Here is an 18,504-nt window from a genome sequence, read left to right as displayed (position 1 = left end):
GAAGAAAAATTGAAATTGCCAATTTTGAGTTCCGGTAAAACCGACAACGGATTTTCCGGAATGTCCAGATCAGGTCAAAATACATCCAAAAGTCCACGTAAGGACTCGGGTTGAAAAATCCTTTGATTTGATACCTTTCTTCTTCTTCTTCAGCAGCATAGAGCCGGGGTTGCTCGTGCTGTTTCAAGCACTCGTCTCCATTCAACTCGGTCTTGGGCCACTCGTCGCCAATTTCCTAGTCGTCTCAGAAGTCGCAAATCGCTTTTGACCTGGTCGAGCCATCGTGCACGTTGGGCCCCCCTGTTCCTGGTGCCGGTGGGGTTGTTGAAGAGGACTATTTTCGTCGCACTGTCGTCCGGTATCCTTACGATGTGTCCGGCCCACCGTAGCCTGCTAACTTTCGCTAGATGTACGATGAAAGTCTCCCCAAGCAGTGCCTGTAGCTCGTGATTCATACGCCTCCGCCACTCTCCGCTTTCAGTTTGTACTCCGCCAAATATCGTCCGCAGCACTTTCCGTTCAAACACGGCAAGGGCGCGTATGTCCTCCGTAAGCAGCGTCACGGCTTCAAGTCCATAAAGAACTACCGGTCTAATAATGGGTTTGTACATTGTTAGCTTCGTGCGACGGCGTATGCTTCCTGATCGTAGCGTTTTACGAAGGGCAAAGTAGGCCCGATTTCCCGCTTGGATACGCCGCTGGATCTCCTTACTAGTGTTGTTGTCCGCGGTCACCAGCGATCCCAAATACACGAACTCCTCTACCACTTCTAGTTCGTCGCCGTCAACGGTTACCGTCAGTGGGAGGTGCGCATTTGTTTCCTTTGAGCCTCTTCCTTTCATGTATTTGGTCTTCGACGCATTTATTTTTAGCCCAATTCTCCTAGACTTCGCTTTCAGTCTGGCGGAGATTGCCTCCGCCGTCGCAAAGTTCCTGGCAATGATATCAAAGTCATCTGCAAAGCTTAGAAGTTGGCTACCCTTGGTAAAAATCGTGCCTCTCGTTTCGATACTCGCCCGTCGGATCACCCCCTCAAGAGCGATGTTGAACAGCATGCAGGATAGATCGTCACCTTGTCTCAGCCCTCGTCGCGTCTCGAAGGGACTCGAGAATGTCCTCGAAACACATCACTCGATCCATAGTAGCTCTGATCAGTCGCATCAGTTTGTCCGGAAAACCGTGTTCGTGCATTATCTGCCATAGCTTGTCTCGATCGACTGTATCGTATGCTGCTTCGAAATCAATAAAGATGTGATGCGTGGGAACGTTGTACTCCCGACATTTCTGCAAGATCTGTCGGATAGTAAAAACTTGGTCCGGAGTTGCGCGAGCCCCCATGAAACCCGCCTGATAATTCCCTACGAAACCTTGTGCTATCGGTGACAGCCGGCGTAACAGGATTTGGGAGAGTACCTTGTAGGCGGCGTTTACCAGCGTAATACCACGATCCACACCACAGTCTAGCCGATCACCCTTTTTGTAGATGGGACAAACCACTCCTTCCATCCATTCCTCCGGTAGCTTTTCCTCCACCCAAATCCTCGAAATAACCCAGTGTAGAGCCTTTGCTAGCGTTTCTCCGCCATGTTTATAAAGCCCTGCCGGTAGGCGATCCTTCCCAGCGGCTTTATTGGTCTTCAGCAGCCTGATTTCTCGTTTGACTTCTTGGAGATCAGGCGCTAGGACATCACTATCTTCCATGGGCGCTCCTAGGTTAATTTCCGTTCCGCCTCCTTCTGCGACTTCGCCATTGAGGTGTTCATCGAAGAACTGCTTCCACCTGTCGACCACCTCGCGCTCGTTTGTAATTAGATTCCCTCCCTCGTCCCTACACATGTCGGGTTTCGGTGTGTAGCCCTTTCGAGTTTGGTTCACTTTCTCATAAAACTTGCGCGTGTCATTAGCTCGGAATAGTTGCTCTAATTCTTCACGATCACTGTCCTCCTTCTTGCGCTTTTTTCCTCTTCAGGATCGTGGTCAACTGGTTCCTAGCTCGTCGGTACTTGGCCAGATTCTCTCTAGTGGCAATACTTAGATAATTTCTCCAAGCATTTTTTTTCTCTTCCACCGCTTGTTGGCATTCCCCATCAAACCAATCATTTTGTGTACTCTGAGGCTCAATACCTAGTGCCTCTCTCCGATCCGATCCTCTCCGATGGCCGAGCGTATTCTGCCCCAACCGTCTTCGAGGTTTGAAGCACCTAACTCCTCGGAAGAAGGCAGTGCCTCATTCAGTACTCGCGCGTAGTTCTCGGCAGCTTGTGGGTTATCTAGCTGCCTGATGTTCAGCCGAGGAGGGCGGCTTTGAGGTGTCCGGTATACGGTGGACAGCTTTGAGCGCACATGTACTGCTACTAGGTAATGGTCAGAATCGATATCCGCACCCCGACGGGAGCGTAAGTTCGTGATGTTAGAGAAGAACCGGCCCTCTATGAGAACGTGGTCAATTTGGTTCATTGTACGTTGGTCAGGTGATCTCCAGGTGGCTTTGTGGATATCCTTGCGCGGGAAAAAGGTGCTTCGGATCACCAGGCCTCGGGAAGCTGGGAAGTTTATACATCGTTGGCCATTATCGTTTGTGTCGGTGTGCAGGCTCTGGGGTCCTACTACCGGTCTATACATTTCTTCCCTACCGACCTGGGCGTTCATATCCCCGATGACGATCTCGATGTCCCGTGACGAGCAGCTGTCGTACGTTGCCTCCAGCCTCGCGTAGAACGCTTCTTTCTCATCGTCGGGTCTACCTTCGTGCGAGAAAAAAATTCGTGCAAGAAAAAAATAATAACATCAAACCTTCAATAACTAAACAAAGGACAAGAAACCAGTGTTCATTTTTCCATATTAATACAAATTTAATACAAAAATGTTGTACAGTACTTAAATTTTAGTTCAAACCGTACCAACCTTCAAAATTTTTCGATTCAAGCACATAAAGTAACCACTGTGGTAGAAATGAATCAGCTTGATAATAACGGAGTGCCACAGCATCATCTTGAAGAGCCGCACGCGTGTAACTTGACCTTCAGTTGAATTTTGCTTTGAACTTACGTGTCACTCGGTTAGTTACCTTGTATTTTAGAATAATACAAATCCGCGACACTTACTAGTTCAGAACTCGGTAACCACGAAATAGTATCGGAATCTAATCATCTAGTAAAAATGTACATAAAAATTAAAAAATATCTTCCTCAGTGTCTGTTTTCGAAGCCTGCAAGCCTGCAAGTCGTAGGCGAAATACGTATCTGTCGTGAATAAAATATACATAGTAGAATTAAATTGGATAAGTTTTCTTCTTTTTTAATTTTTAGGTTTCGTATTCTACTAAGTCACTCCAAAAACTTCAGTAGTAAAAATGGCAATTTAGTTTCCTACAACTTTTTTACTTGCAACGCATGTGTTGTGCTGGGAAGTTTGTCGATAAAGAAGGGTCAAGTTCTTAAGGACGTTTATACCCATGGCTTTACTTTTTTTTTGCATGTGCTGTGCTACCGACATTTTTTAAGAAAAAATCTCTGACACTATTCACGTTTGAAACTGCTTGTTTCTCGATCAAACTCTCAGTCATATGAATATCATGCCATTCCTGCTGATTCTCAACAATAACGAACAGAACAACAATCAGATCGAAACTTTACCAAACGTTTTTTTCTTGTTACACCGCGTATAGACCGTGTTTTCCTTCATCCAGCATCCAAAGAGCACTCAGTTTTCTGCAGATCTTCCATTTCTAGTATCTGTAATATGCCTAAAACTGTGTATAATTACCTATGTATTTTTGCCTCGTCCATGACTCGCACTTTTACCCCGTCCGTGAATCGCACTTTTGCCCCCATAGGCGCTTGACGGGGTTTGATCAAATTGTGGAAAAGCGAAATATATTTAGTAAACTTTTTTCACCGCATTTTCAAAAGAGATATGTGAATAATGTAAAACGCTGCTACAAATTTTCAATAAGTAATATCCTCCTGCTGATATCGTATTTGCCGTATAACTAAAAATTACATCAAAACCGCCCTAAAATAACATTTGCACGTAACTCAGCAACTATGTTTTGTAAACAACCAAAGTTTGCGTTAAATTTTAGCTGTCAAAGTAGTCATTCATCCATGCCAATGTAGTCAATTTACTCGGAATCTGCACCGATAAATCATTGAATCGCACTTTTACCTCCATCGCACTTTTGCCCCTCCTTACTCTATATTAAAGATGCAAACACAACACTATCAGAAGCGATTGTCATTGCTTGACTAATAGCATTTGTCCATGCCGGTGATGCATTTCGGATGAAGTTCACTACTGCGGTGAAAGTTGTTCTCCAAATGTCAGGGATTCTAACAGCCCTCTGCCGAAGAACCTTGATCTTTAATTAAAAATGGCCGGACAGCGCCATAACAGGTGTCCCTAGTCTTTTTTTAAACTTCAGATGATAGCGGTTCGTACAATGACCTGTTATAAGACCAGTAGAAATATTTATATCTTTCTTCGAAAGCTCCAGGATTTTGCGAATCATTGAAATGATTGGAGAGATAAATTATTTCGACTGCCTAGCAATGAAAATGTTATTCCAATTTAATTCCAGTTTCGCACATTTCTATAATCCATACTAAAACTCCATTTTAAAGCAGAAGAAGATAAAGCTCAGTTAAAAAGCAATATAACTTAACATGACTTGATTTGATGTTATGGTCGGGGCCACCATTGATCCTAATGATAATCACAACATGACAATAGTCAGAAAAGTTTCGAACAATTCAGTTACATCCTTTCTGCATGCATCTAATGCATGGTAAAATATTGTATTTGTAAGGTAAAATTGTAAGCTTTACGTCCCTAACATCCAAAATTAGGATAAGTTTTTGGACACTACGGAATTAAACAACCAATTGGATTCATGGCACTAAAAGCTGATATTCCGGAGTGTCTAGTTTGTTGTATTTCTATTTGATCTATCTACTACCTATGACAGCAAAAAATAACCCCATTGCAATTCGGAATATCTACGTCAAAAGAGGTACCAAATTTCATCAATATATTGTTTAGTTTATTGATGCCTCAATTTAATTCGGTTCTTTTAGAACAATTTGAATTAAAATGGAATAAAATTTAAAGTACCTGAAGCCAAAAGTCTGATTTCAAGCACCCCAATTATCAAATTTAAAGGTTAAGCACAATGGTCGCCTGTGACCTGTAGCAGGAATCAGAAAGCTTAGTTGGTGAAGGAAAGTTGATTGAGACTAGCCGGATAATTACATAAACTTTGCACATATTGGGTAATTAAGAGATGTAAACTCTTTTTTGATTAAAGCAGAGGAGCGCTTGGTGCGAAAAATGTTAGACTGGATACTGGGCAAGTTTCGATCTGTGACTAAAAACATATTGGGTTTAGTTCGTGGCAGTGGGACCTCAACCCACAATTTCTCGATTAGTACTCGAGTGCTTTACGCATTTAAGCTATATCACACCCATATATTAATTAGTTTCAGATCTAGTTTTTGTCCTACCAGTCCAAGCATTTCATCTTTCGCACACATGTCACACTCGTTCTTTGTCTACTTGCTTTTACTCCTTTTCTGTCACGCTCTGTCGTCACATTTTCATTTTCTTGCCCATTGTCTTCTTTTCTATTCTCCTTTCTCCATTACCATGCTCCCGAATTTTCTACTTTTCTTTTTTTCCTTTTCTATCCCATTTTTTCTCTGTTTCTGTCCAGTTTGTCCTTATTTTCTTTCTCGATATCTTCCTTTTCTTTGACGTTTTTCCCAAAGTTTTCTGGGTCGTTCTACCTTTTTCTTTAGTCCGTCAGTCTTTTCTTTTTTTTCTGTCTCAGTCTCCCATTTTTTCACCTGTCTTTCCCCATTTATATCCCGTTTGTTACCGTTTGCACATTTTACCCCATATACCACACAGGAATAGCAACGCGAGAGAACGGGTATACTGCTATTCAGCATGATTTGCGTCAATTTAATGTTGCTATAATTAGTCTAAAGTCCCGTCATAGTTGTCATTGGTAGTTTTTTGAATAATTTGTAATAAATGTTATTTGTATATTAGGAGATAGGGTTAAATTAGGCACTAAAATTAATAATCTACGGTCTAAGGCTAGGATTAGAATAAGAAATAAAATTGTTAACACACTAAACACAAAATATTGCTGGATCTGGGAAAGCGGAAACACCTGGATGGAATGAGCACTGGAAGGAGAGCTGTCAGGGGTGCAAAAGGAGGTTGGAAAAGGGAGGAAGGGGCAGTTAGGTTAGAAACGATAGAAGCCTAAAAAGTAATACCATTCGTTGCTAAACCACCAAAGACTACAGAGAGGAAAAATTCTCTAAGTAGTTATTGAAAAAGGAAAGATAGCGTATCGAAGGCAAAAAAGAGATACGAGTGAAGAAAGTTAAAGGAAAAACCGGAAGATAAAAGTTAAGGACTAGTAAAAGTTAAGAGAATCAGGACTCATTATTGCTAATTTGCTCAAAGTCAACCGCGTGGCTGGTAAGCCGCGGTCTATGTCATCCGAGCGGAACGTACGGCAGCGGTAATAACGCGTAGCTGAAGTTACTAGGCCTGTAAATTGGCCCTCGGACATTGCCAACCGTACTGCAGATCCACCAGACATCATCACCACCCGATTCGACACCGCCAGATCCAGCATCAGCCGGCCGGCCCAGCACCGTACACGTACACTACACATCCAGTAAGTTAAAATAAAAAGTTTGTTAAAAAGACCGTGTTTGGACTTCCGATTGGTGTCACATTGTCTCACAGCCGACCTTGAGCCTCACGCTCGAGCTAGCCATAAAAAGAGGCCTTCGGAGCCTACCCAGCAAACATTTCGGTCTGTATAACTTAATTCTAAATGAGATAAACGTCAGCATATAAGGTTTATCAAATCATATATCATGCGCAGAAACGGCATATACATGCAAAAGTGGAGGCGATATACATGATTTAGTTCTTCAGAATAATTGAAATGCCGACAAAACAAAACAGTTTATACGACTGAGCCGATTGACTGGATTGCATTTCGACACAGTTACGATAATATTTCTACTCTACCCTTCGCCTTTCCACCATGTGGTAAATGGCAAGTGTCAAAAATTGCATACAGAGCAGGCTATTTATAGCCAATTATTCGCCCTGAAAGTTAATGAGACAAAAAAGTTAAAAAGCTTTTTTGCTGAAAGCTTTTTTTCGTAAGCTTCCACAGATATTACCGACCGACCTGTCACAATATTTAACTTTTTTGTCTATATCATTTAAAACAAGCTGTAGGGGAACAAGGGGTAAGAAGGCCCGGCGGGGTAAGAGGGACCACATCGATTTCGTCAAGAAATCCTTAAATTTTTTACAAATGCCCCAGTATGTTTTGTTTATTAGCCTATCTAAACACTTTCGAGACAACCTGTGGCACTCGGCCGTATTCAACATCAAAACTAGAATCAAAACAAACTTTTCGTTCGGAGTGTCTTGATGCGATATAATTTCAGCAGCAACAAATTTAAGGTTTTTCGGCAAAAAAAGCTAAGTATTTTGACGTTTCTCTTACCACTGACTTTAATTGGGCAATTCTTGTTCTGCGTGTGGCGGAAAATGTATATAAAATAGTACGGATTGAGAGATAAAAGCAAAATAATGTAAATTGTTAGCTAGGGGTAAGACGGGCCATTTTTCACGGGGTAAAAGGGCCATACGTCATAGTGCTCATAGTTACCTAAAGTTCTTCTGTTTAGTGTCTAAATAGATTTTAAAAATATTGAATGAAAAAACCAACCTTTTTCCTGTTAAATTTGACTAACTATTTTATTATTCTGACAGATACGCATTTCGTTTACGACTTGCAGGCTTCATCAGTGTCTTTTTCGAAATAGAGTACACCTGTAATAAAAATTATCCCTGAATCTGAGATCATCCTGTCTAACACAGAGCCTCCCACGTCACAAGAAGCCAACAAGTACCATTCGAATAACTCAATCAATGTAAATTTGGATCTAACGGAATCAAAATTCGATGATTCCAATTCACTTAACGTTGCCTTCTTTACCTTCACCTAAAGTTAATGGTATTCGAAGAGTAAACGTCCTGCTGACAAATCAACAAAAATAACGCCAAGAAAAGAGGAAATAAAAGCCAGTGGAGTAAAATAACGTCTACTCTTATTTTCAAAATTGAACTAGTAGTAAAGTTCCTTCTTTTGGCAGGTTTCTAAATTAAACTATACCTTCTTTTAGCATGTACCTAAACACCCCTTAAGAACTTGTTCTTACTTAGTTAATAATATTGAAATTGTGTTTAAAACTCAAAGAAACCTTCAAATCTGCCGCAATCCGCCTTACTCCGCCATGATCCGTCTTACCCCTTTGGTGGTCCTTCTTACCCCGCCTGGTTGTGAACGAGTAATTTTTAGACGTTTCGAAAATTGATGAAAAATCACGGAAAAATAAACTAATTAATTCTTTATATAATTTTTAATGGTAGATAAATGAATGCTTTTCCATGTGTGGAACAAGAAAATGTGAATTTTCTTACACATTTTATGCTAGCAATTTATTCGCTTAGGGGGGCCGTCTTACCCCGTCTTCCCCTACTCACCTGGTTTAGAACCAAGAATCACCCGTACCGCAGTATTTGTTCATTACCTTTAAGCTACTGGTACATCAGTACCTCAATGATATTTTTGCGCATCTTAAACGAAGTCATCGTACATGTAAGCAATGAGATCTTATCTGATGCATTGAACATGTAAGTACGGATTTGATTTATTCTCATCCGACATACGAGTTTGTGTCAATTGTGACTGAATTACAGTGTCGTAAATAAGTTTGCATTTGATCGTTTATTTTAATGATAATGCTGACTTCATGGAATGATATGCAGTACCTTTGTTAGCATTCCGTGGTACATATTGTTCTAAATATACATTAGAATACGTGATACGCATATTCATATTTGACTACATGGAGATAATATTATTAAAGCTCAAGTACAAAAATGTTGTCTGTTATTTCAGAAGCTTTTAACAAGAAATTAAAAGTTATTTAAAATAGAATGCTGAACATTTAGATGCTATAGGACAGCTCAAAATTGGTTACAACAATAAGCATCAAACATTATTTTTTTGCTGTACCAGTTTAATGCTGAATGTCTTTTTCCAATTCCACTTAACATTTGCATTTCTTCTGAAAAGCCATTAGATGCACTGATATTAAGGCATTTAGATTACTGGAATGTATCATAATCTAGACTTGCCCAGTTCTAAGAAATACTCTCCTTGGTAAATTTTAAGATTTCCGTTCGTTCACTTACCTATCAGAGAAATATCTAAAAAATTATGAGTTTCTATTTTTAACATTTTTAATTTTTAAAACGTTACGTTACGTGGTTTTAATACGCCAAAAAACAATCAAACTCCTCAAAGAGTGCTTTTCCAAAAGGATCTTTTATTGTCTTGTCAGTATGTCTTAATCATTATATGCTTGTTGCTTAATATTTAGGCGGGCTTGTTTGAATTATTAACATTTTTGAAATAGTTAAAAAGGTAATTGTGAAAGTTTTTCAAACCAGATAATAGTTTTTTGAATATTCCGCCACAATAAAAATAAGTTCAATTTAACAAAAGAAATAAATAGATATTTAAATTGAAAATAAAAGCGAAGATACCGTTAATTTTTTTGGTTGACAAATCTGCATTAAGAACGTATCCTTGAAATCTCTCTATATTGTTGTTTTTGTTGTAAAGAAATAACAAATTTGAACGTGTTTGGATGCAAATCATATTTTAATGCACCTAGAATCTCATGATTATCACTGCTTGTATATAAATCTAAAACGATGTCATATAAGACATTTTGCAAAACATAATCCGATGAAAACTGTAATTAAATACGATTACATCTTCATGATAGCCATTGATGGTAACTAAATCTAAGAAATCGTCATATGCGATATTCGCTTAGCATAACCCGATTATCTTTCGACCTATTTACGATTTTTACTATTAATTCGTATATCAATCATCGTGTGCATTACATACGATGAAATTTACACAATGTGCTTACAACATGTGTATATTTATACGAGTCCGATGTGATATCCATTTATATAAGACTAGCTGACCCGACAAACTTCGTATTGCCACAAATTAACCTGTGTTGTACATAAATCATGAATCTCGGATGATCTTTGTCACAATCTCGAGTTTTGCAAGCCCCCCAGTGGGCGGCGCTTCCGACGGCGGGTCACCGGCAACACTCGCGACCGTCTCGTCCTGAATGATCTAGTGTTACTATAGATAGTTTTTGTGGCCTTGTATTGACCAATGTTTTATGGAAGAGTCTCGAATTTCTCGAGTTCGATTAGTTTTTGAGTTTCGCAAAAATTTCTGTTTTATTTGTATGAGAGTCCATATCCCCCTACCACAGGGGTGAGAGGTCTCTAACTATCATAAAATAAATTTAAGACTCCAAAATCTCCCACATGCCAAATTTGGTTCCATTTGCTTGATTAGTTCTCAAGTTATAAGGAAATTTGAATTTCATTTGTATGGGAGCTCCCCTCTTAAAAGGGGAAGGGGTCGTAATGCACCATAGAAAAAATTTCTGCCATCTAAAACTCCCACATGCCAAATTTGGTTCCATTTGATTGATTAGTTCTCGAGATAAGAGGAAATTTGCATTTCATTTGTATGGAAGCCCACCCACTTAAAGGGGAGATGGGCCATAACTCGCTTTCTAAAGAAGAGAGGGGTCTCAATTCACCATAGAAAAAAATCCTGCGTCCAAAACCACTTACATGTCAAATTTGGTTCCACTTGCTTGATTAGCTCTCGAGTTATGAGGAAATTTGTATTTCATTTGTATAGGAGCCCCCCCTCCTAAAGTGAGGAGGGGTCCCAGTTCATCATAGAAAAATTTTTTGTCTCCAAAAACACCCACGTGTCAAATTTGGTTCCATTTGCTTGATTAGTTTTCGAGTTATGAGGAAAATTGTATTTCGTTTATATAGCAGCCCCCCCTCTTAAATTGGGGAGGGGTTCTAATTCACCATAGAAAATATTCATGCCATAGAAAACTTCCACATGCCAAATTTGGTTCCATTTGCTTGATTAATTCTCGAGTTATGAGGAAATTTGTATTTCATTTGTATAGGAGCCCCCCCTCCTAAAGTGAGGAGGGGTCCCAGTTCATCATAGAAAAATTTTTTGTCTCCAAAAACACCCACGTGTCAAATTTGGTTCCATTTGCTTGATTAGTTTTCGAGTTATGAGGAAAATTGTATTTCGTTTATATAGCAGCCCCCCCTCTTAAATTGGGGAGGGGTTCTAATTCACCATAGAAAATATTCATGCCATAGAAAACTTCCACATGCCAAATTTGGTTCCATTTGCTTGATTAATTCTCGAGTTATGAGGAAATTTGCATTTCATTTGTATAGGAGCCCCCCTTCCTAAAGTGGGAAGGGGTCCCAATTCATCATAGAAAAAAATTTTGTCTCTAAAAACACCCACGTGCCAAATTTTGTTCCATTTGCTTGATTAGTTCTCGAGTTATGAGGAAATTTGTATTTCGTTTGTATAGTAGCCCCCCCTCTTAAAGTGGGGAGGGGTCTTTATTTACCATAGAAAATATTCTTGCCCTCGAAAACTTTCACATGCCAAATTTTGTTCCATTTGCTTGATTAGTTCTTCAGTTATGAGGAAATTTGTATTTCATGTGTATAGGATCCCCCCCTCCTAAAACGGGGAGGGGTCCCAATTCATCATAGAAAAAAATTTTGTCTCCAAAAACACCCACATGCCAAATTTGGTTCCATTTGCTTAATTACTTATCGAGTTATAAGGAAAATTGTGTTTCTTTAGTACAGGAGCCCCCCCTCTTAAAGTGGGGAGGGGTCCTAATTTACTATAGAAAATATTCTTGCCCTCGAAAACCTTCACATGCCAAATTTGGTTCCATTTGCTTGATTAGTTCTCGAGTTATGAGGAAATTTGTATGGAAGCCCCCCCTTTTAAAGAGGAGAGGAGTTATAATTCCCCTTATAAAGAGGGGAGGGGTCTCAATTTACCATAGAATAAATTCTTGTCACCGAAAACACCCACATGCCAAATTTTGTTCTATTTGTTTGATTAGTTGTCGAGTTATGCAGAAATTTGTGTTTCATTTGTATGGGAGCCCCCCCTCTTAGTGGGCGGAGGGGTTTCTAACCATCACTAAAACCTTTCCTGGCCCCGAAAAACCTCTACATGCATATTTTCATGCCGATTGGTTCAGTAGTTTTCGATTCTATAAGGAACATACGGACAGACAGACAGACAGACAGACAGACAGACAGACAGAAATCCTTCTTTATAGGTATAGATTAAATCTCGACATGAATATACGATATCTGGTTTGCTGGGCAGCCCCGGATAGTCCCCAGTGGTTCGACCAGGGACTGGGGTCGATTGTCGTGGTCCTTCCGACACGCGAAGTAACACGATTGACCGCTTTTTCCCGTTTTCCTTGTTTGCTTTTTCTCTCTCGCTATTCTTCTTTTCCTTTTTGATAGTTTTCGCATTTTCTTTCTCCTTGTCTCGTTTTCCCTCTTTTTTTCTCTTGTGTTTCCTTTTTCCGCTGTTATTCTTTATTTCCTATCCCGTTTTATAACCCTTTTCCTGCGTTTTAATCTCCCTCTGTTCCGTGTTTGTCATTTGCCTTCCGTTTTTCCTCGTTTCCTATCTTGTTTTTTTGTCATTTTCTGACCCGGTTTTCGTCCCTTTCCGCTTCTAAACACTTTTTCTATCCCTCTATTCCAGTTTTCGTTTTCATCTGTTCCGTGTTCCGAGCTGATCATTAGGCATTAGGTAACAAAGCTGAAATCACTGTAGGCTGTAAATGCTTTGTTTTAAAGATATTTGCAAAAGTTAGGTGTCCGAAATTTGAATCACGTTTTGCACGAGCAATTCAATTCGGATACCTATGAACAATATCAGATTTTTTAGGTTCTTATCATATGGAAAAAAATGTTCTGATTATAAAGCTGTGTAAATTGAAGGAAAGTTTTCGTTAAGATCAACTAAGAAAAAAGCGCAAACATGTTTTTTTTTTAATTTTGTTCCTATGAACCGCAACGGTACGCTAAGAAAATGCGGCTGCCGGGACTTACAGCGGGATGACGGGTGGTGTGCAGTTTTTACATTAGATTTTTCCCCAACCGCTCTTTGTTTTTAGGTTTCAAGTTGATACTTCATACCTATCCTTCGCAAAAGAAGAGTGCGTTGCGTTTTCGCAATGCTGGAAGAAAATGAGTTAAACTGTAAGGCTCCTTGATGAGAATCAACGTCGGTGCATTGTCGCTGATGAACAAGGTACTTCCATCGACCCAAATGAAGGGGACGCATGGTGTTTTTAATATGAAATAAGGGCGTCTAAAATATTCCGCTTCCCACCAAAAGGCAAAGCCACCAGTTGACCTTCGCTTTTTATTCGATCGACTCTGCCATCCGGGAAGGAGGCAATAAGGCGATAAGCACTGTTTGAAGGTACAAAACAAATGGAGAAAAATATCATATTTAGTTGTATGCAAGCTACCAGATTCAAAATCGCGGTTATATAAGCCCCACTGTCCCCAAGGTACATTTTAGAGACGACATAAGGCTGCCTCAAAAACACTAAAAGCGAAATTTTCCTGAATGTACGTTTGAACTTTCAATCAATTGTTTTCAATCTGTGCTTTAATATGCATAACTTCAATTTAACTCTTCCTATTCTAGGAAAAACTTTTACCACAATTTTACTGATTTTATTTATAATTGGTGTAAATTTCGGCATTCAGGTACTTACCTGTTGTAGATGTCCTTTATATGTATTCCTAATTCATCTTAGTTGTATTCAGCTGGAATTTTTTTCGAGATAAACGAATCGAGTCATTTATCGATCTTTTCATCTAATCGTTCCGCGTAAGGTTCAAGCGGTTGGTATTGACTTTTTTGACTTTAATAATATGAGGAGATTGATAACTGACTCGATTCGCTTAACTGGACAGATTTCGGAATGGTGACGTTTTGGTCACATGGATGGAAGATGGCTTCAAAATGGTCGTTCTTTCAGTGAAAACAAAAGAATTACAAACAGTTTTATGGTTTCAAAATATATTTTACTTATTATTTGGAGAGCGCAAGTTTTCTTACTTATTACTATTTATCGGACGTTACTATAAAATTGGATTGTTTTTTTTTATATATCATTCACTTAGAAAGTGGTTTTTGTTTCATTGTATTAGTTATATATTATATTATCATTCTTACAAGCATAAGACAAAATAGAATTCATAAAAAAGCAGTAGTTATTGTTTATCGATTTATTAACTATTCAATGTTTTAAAAAACAAATCATAACATTAACTAATGCTCGTCAGATCGTCAGATATGATTTTTTTTAAGCAAGACTTAGTGCGTAATGAAGAAGGATGGAATTGATTTTTGTTACACTTACAACTTTTGGGAATAAGTGGTAATCCACACGTTCACCTAACAGTTAGGTATAACGGCTTGAGGTTCGAGGACGTTGGTTATGTACAACTCTTGGAGAAGTAACAGCAATAAAGTTTCTGAATATAAAGACCGCGCGTTTCAGAAAAGAATCACAGATCAAACTGTTGTCGACACATATTTATCGCATAGGAAAGAATAACGTTGTTATACGCGCAGCGTACGCTACATGGCGACCGTGACATAAGTCATAAAGTTCGATTTTTTTTCGTCGGCGAACCACCGACTATTGTAGAATGGTAGAGTAGGCAGTAGAATGGGCAACGTCACCCTGACTTCTTAAATAAACATAATGCTTTATAAACTATGATAAAATGATACCCCAGCCCCAGCACAGTTATAGAACATATTTACTACTAGTGGCGATAAGATAGTTAGCCACGATTGGCTGTACCCCAAGAACTGGATGATACAGCTGCTAACCATAATGTCTACGAGTGTTACTTTTCACCGCTTGTTGCTAAAAAGTTAATTGTAGAACCGCAGAAAGAAACAATAAGTCGAGCACCTCTGTAGTGTGAAATTAATTAAGACAATTGACAAGAGACAGAAATGTAGAACAATTTAGAATATATATACACTATAAAAGTTTCCCTAAACTGTGTGACAAGATGTTTAGATTTAAGGTTTTAGTTGGTTGGTGATCCAAAATAGATAAATCACAGAATGTCGCAATCAGCGAAAGGAGAACTCAGGTTCCAATACTCTCCGTGTAACCCTCTCTAACCGGTGGCTTAGAAATATGGTAGTTGGCTGGAAAGAAGCGAATGGAATCTCAAACAACTCAAACACTTTCACGCTTCGCGATACTCGAAGTTCAAATCGATTTTCGAAAAATCGATTCCAGTCGAAAAATCTTAACACCGCTCAAATCGTATTTTATTTCCCCAGAGTATCACCGTCGTCCCGTTGGAGAGTATTTAGACGATCACGCGCACACTCGTGTTCCAGTGCAAGCGAAGCTAGCGGTCGAGTTCAGAAATGAGTTGAAGAGGTCAACGACCTCGTGACTGACGGAAAAGTGGTTGCACGTGCGACCGAACCGTGGCTGTACCTTCTACCATCACGAGCTACGTCACCACGACAATAGATCGTTGCAGTTCACACAGAGAAACTCGTCAATCTCAGCCTCGCCTGACGACCCACCGAAAAAGAGAACTTTTTTTTAGCGCGGGAAACGGACAATACGTGGGGGTACGATGAACAGCAGGCACTGAGAGACCTCATGTGTGGTAGATTTGAAGATCACCGGAACGCAGAATAACGCCAAGCAGTACGAATTGAAAGCAGCTTACGCTGCCAGTCCAGTCCCTCGATATGAACGAAATCGCCCAACGATATCCGCACTGCGTAAACTTACTGACCGAGTCGTACTCGAATATCCGCCGAAAAAATCCTTATCGGCCTAAAGCACGCTCCAGTCTGCCTAGTTCTTGAGAGCACGGAAGGAAGCATGGATCAACCTATTGCCGTCAAAACTCGACTTAGTGTAAAATGGGCAACGAACCATGGGAAAGCATGAATTTAGCAGCATGTGACGACTGCGATTGGTGGTTTCATTTGTACGGTTATTTTGGACACAAAATAGAAACCACAGTGGTTAACAAGAGACGGGTGCAACTTCGCGCGTAGGCAGAGTCTAAGAGCTTGGGCGAGTGAGTAAACAGAAAACCCGCTGTTACAATTCCCTGTTTGCGTCTCTAGCTGGAATAATACAAATATGGCAATTGGCAGGAAAGAAGAGATTAGAATCTCAAAACATTCAATATTCCTCTGACATGGTGACGTTTAGGTTCGGTAAGTACCTTTGCAAACACTTATAAGAGTGGAAGTGCGTTCAAACGTACAGATACCGATTCGAATGCTAAGCATTGTGGCAGTATGAGGTGGTATGCCACTAAAGACTTCGAGAAGAAGTTCCCATTATTCAGTAAGAGGTCAGACAGATGCATAGCTGTTCCAGGTTCCATTTAAACCTCGGGGCTTGCACATTGGCAATTCATGAGCTCTTCCTTTCCCATAACACTTTCTGAAATCTTTTACCTCCTCGATAGGCAGTATGTTTCAGCCTTAACTATAGTATACTATGAAATAAATCGTCGAGTGAATAAAATGTTAGAAAGTAAGATAATTGAACGTTATGTATCGTCGTATAATTTTCCGATCCTACTCGTACTAAAGAAATCAATGGATAATACAAAAAAATGACGTTTTGTTATGGACTTTAGGCAACTAAACAGGAAGATCCTCGCCGACAAGTTCCCCTTACCTAGGATAGATGATATTCTAGACCTAGGTCGGATTTTATCAAATTCCTCTTGATATGGAATCCAGAAAATCCACAGTATTTTGCACCAAAATCATTACCCATTGACTAGGTTACCGTTTGGTTTAAATATTTGTCCAAACAGCTTTCAGGGAATAATGACCATTGTAATATACACTAGTAGCATTCATTAATATTTCACAAACCGAACATAGAGAATCACCCTACAAATAGAATAATAAACTTATAATAAGTAAATACTTTGGAACTAACCACACTCAAGTCACTGTGTTTACCATTTCCCAGCAAAGCGAGTTCCGCATATTTATTCAATCAGAGTAAATCACGCGTAAGCATTCTTGCACTTGCCGCGAGGTGCTACGTAAATAACCAAAATTGTTACACACATATGGTGACAGAGCCAAAGATGTGATAACACTTCAGGTACGCATTTCTGACTGGTGCCTAAAACCAGCAACAATGGCAGTTTGCAGCATGTGACGACTGCGATTGGTGGTTTCATTTGTATAGTTATTTGGGACACAAAATAGAAATCATTGTGTTGGTAAAACGAGATTTTCCATCATTGCAAACCGAATTCTTTCGAATGTAAAGCAGTTTATTTAAAACCGACATCTAAATGAGTAGTTAAAGATCAGGAACGGCTGCAGATTTAACATAAACTCCAATCCAGTGCCCAGTTTGGACTGTTTGTCAAACTGCCAAAGTGAACAGATGGAAACTTCCACCAAAATGGCTCTTTAATCCATTCAGCGCTCCCAGCGCACATGAGCGGAACATGAGAGCGAACAATCGGGAAACATAAGACCAACAGCTCATTGGGCATCATGTTATATCACCTGAACATCTCGAGAGCTCACCTTGGAATGGATCTCAATCTGGCATACAAGCGCACCTTTGCGTCCAGCAAGACTGTGAAGGCAAATTCGCTGATGGATCGCAGTGGAGTGGTCCAAATGCACCAATCAATTGCGGTCATCTCGAAGATTCCTCTATTCGATGAAGAAACAAAACATTTAAACCTCAACGTGGTTCTTTCCATAGTCACGTGACTTCCGGGCATGTACACTGCGGTAAATGCATATATATCTTAGATGACGGAGTAGTCAAGGCCCCCAATACAGCAGGTGCCTGGTGCAGCAATCTTTGCCCAGCTCTCGGAGACTCCCGTCAGATGCGACGACTGTGCACTCGACAGTCATTTTTGAAGACCACAGAGAATGAGGCAAACTTCTCTGCATTCATCGAAAAGAGAATGAAGGCATTTCGCCATGTCCTAAGCTCAGAGGGCGTCTCTGATTGTGTGTGCCCCCGTCTTTAACCTGAGTAATAGAAATATGGCAGTTGGCACTTTGGCAGGAACGAAGACATTAGAATCTCAAACATTCAGCATTCCTTTAATCTGAAATGGTGGCGTTTGGGTTTGGGTTTCGGGCTAATGACGGCATGCGTTGACCGCCGAGAGGAGAAACGCTGAGGAGTTTTGGCCACTTGTTTGACTGTACGAGCCATTCATTTAGAACTCGCCAAGTCACTCACCGCTGACCCGTGTATAATGGCTTTACGCAACGTAATGCGCAGAAGCGGGGTACCACTTTCCTTGGCGTTCTTTCAATTTGCTTGCATGTTATTATTGGATGATGCCCTAATCGCTTACAACTGTAAAGGCGATGGAGTCAACATAACCAGTATC

This window comes from Sabethes cyaneus, chromosome 3 (genome assembly GCF_943734655.1).
Source record: "Sabethes cyaneus chromosome 3, idSabCyanKW18_F2, whole genome shotgun sequence".
NCBI classification, from domain to species: Eukaryota; Metazoa; Arthropoda; class Insecta; order Diptera; family Culicidae; genus Sabethes; species Sabethes cyaneus.
This window is presented reverse-complemented; position numbering follows the sequence as displayed.